This window comes from Schistocerca cancellata, unplaced genomic scaffold (genome assembly GCF_023864275.1).
Source record: "Schistocerca cancellata isolate TAMUIC-IGC-003103 unplaced genomic scaffold, iqSchCanc2.1 HiC_scaffold_526, whole genome shotgun sequence".
Taxonomy (NCBI): domain Eukaryota; kingdom Metazoa; phylum Arthropoda; class Insecta; order Orthoptera; family Acrididae; genus Schistocerca; species Schistocerca cancellata.
The window spans coordinates 20,001-22,500 of NW_026046540.1; positions in this window are offsets into that span (position 1 = coordinate 20,001).

Genomic DNA, 2,500 nt, shown 5'->3' on the forward strand with positions numbered 1-2,500 from the left:
TTAACGTAACCCACGTTGTGCCTTAACGTAACCCACGTTGTGCCTTAACGTAACCCACGTTGTGCCTTAACGTAACCCACGTTGTGCCTTAACGTAACCCACGTTGTGCCTTAACGTAACCCACGTTGTGCCTTAACGTAACCCACGTTGTGCCTTAACGTAACCCACGTTGTGCCTTAACGTAACCCACGTTGTGCCTTAACGTAACCCACGTTGTGCCTTAACGTAACCCACGTTGTGCCTTAACCTAACCCACGTTGTGCCTTAACGTAACCCACGTTGTGCCTTAACCTAACCCACGTTGTGCCTTAACCTAACCCACGTTGTGCCTTAACCTAACCCACGTTGTGCCTTAACCTAACCCACGTTGTGCCTTAACCTAACCCACGTTGTGCCTTAACCTAACCCACGTTGTGCCTTAACCTAACCCACGTTGTGCCTTAACCTAACCCACGTTGTGCCTTAACCTAACCCACGTTGTGCCTTAACCTAACCCACGTTGTGCCTTAACCTAACCCACGTTGTGCCTTAACCTAACCCACGTTGTGCCTTAACCTGCTCTGTAATTGGCATATGACACGTTACATTAATCTAGTGTTGTCTAACCACAACCCTCTGAATATAGTTCGCTACTCGCACCGCCCACCCTCTTGTGTGTCGTTTCATGTTGAACACTTCGCAAGTGTTGCTTACTTTTTACATGCTCCCGCTGTACACTGTAATGTGGACAACTGCAGGATGTACATCGCCCCCCCCCCTCCACCCTGCCTTCGCACGCTGGTCGTTCAGGTGCTTGCGTGTTCAATGCCCTTCGCAGCTGTTCACTGGCATTCGCATGTCGAAGCGCTCAGTCTACGTCGTGGTACGGCCTGTGTCCACTGTCCGCTGATATCGTAAGCTTAATCCTCACATTGTACTGCACATAGGTCCGTATGTACTGAATGATACGCTGTGGCACATGTGTGACCGTACGACTGCGCCCAACAACAGCGAACCATACGGTCCAAATGTTGTGCACTCAGCCACGTGCCGTCTCCCCATAACAGCTACATTGCAGTGTGGTACGCCATAGAGACGTGTGGGAGTAACGGACGCCCTGGATGGCGATCAGCATGAGCCGTCTGTTGATGTAGTGGCGCGTGTATTCAAACGTAGTCGTCTCTTCTCACACAGTGTGATAGCATGGTGCACCGCGTTCCACATCTGCGACATGGTACAGATGCTGGTTGACAGTCGGTCTCGTAATGGACATCGCATACGTAGGGGGCCACCTCCCACGTGTTCTCTAGTCGTGCACATTTTGTTGCGTGTATGTGGGCAGACGTAGTGTGTCGTGACACCTAACAGACAGGTATGCAATAATCGTTGCATTTGCAAACTGGGATGGACGTCTACGTTTGCTGGTGACGTGACGCAACGCAAATGAACAACTGGTAAACCCATTGTGGTGCGGTTGTTGTTGCTGGAGGTAAATCAGTAAGGGCAAATCTGTGTGTGAAGCGATACGCGGCGGTGGCTGGGTGGGACCGTCCCCGGCCGGTGAGGGGGGGCCGCCCGGCGTGCTGGCCGCGCGGTGCGTGGGCGCACGCGCTACAGCCGGCTGGTGGGGGCGCCCAGTGGCAGGCGCGCCGGCCGACGGACGCGGCAGGCGGCGCAGCTGCGCGCCGGGGCACCCTGCGCGCGGCGCCGGGCGGCCAAAGTGGGTCCTCGCGGGCCCGGTGCGAAGCGCGGTGGACATCTGCAGTGTGCTGGTCCGACTGAGGACTGTGTGCGTTGAGGATGCGCCGCCGCCCGGCACTCGGCGCCGCGACGCCGTCTGCTGCTCGGTCGCCCCAGCGGTTCTCGCTGGTGGTTTGTATCGCAGTTGTGCAGACGTGTTGGCACGTGCGCTGTGCTGGGAGAGTTCGCTTCGGCACCCACGTGGGGCCTTTGCCCTTCTGTGGCGCTGGCGTTGGAGCTGCCGGTCACCGTAGGTGGCGCGTGTTGTCTCCCGCCGGCAATGCCACGACAGCACGCTCCCGGGCCTCTGTCGGCAGCGGCAAGCTCAGTTGGGAGCACGGGTGGTCGCACCTAAAGCGTCTACTCGCCTAACTCCGGGCGATTGCGCCTCTCTCGAACCCGACCAAGTACTTAGGACGGCGCTGCGCGCCGCCGGGACCTGAGAGGGTTTCGAGGTGTATTGTGCAGGGGAGCTCAGCCTCCTCCTGTTTGCAGAATAATTGAGCGGACGCTTGCGTGTTCGCGCGGGCCCCTGGGACACACTCCCGGGCGGCCGGCTGCTCAGCTCTAGTTGACGCAGCTCCCTGGTTGATCCTGCCAGTAGTCATATGCTTGTCTCAAAGATTAAGCCATGCATGTCTCAGTACAAGCCGCATTAAGGTGAAACCGCGAATGGCTCATTAAATCAGTTATGGTTCCTTAGATCGTACCCACGTTACTTGGATAACTGTGGTAATTCTAGAGCTAATACATGCAAACAGAGTCCCGACCAGAGATGGAA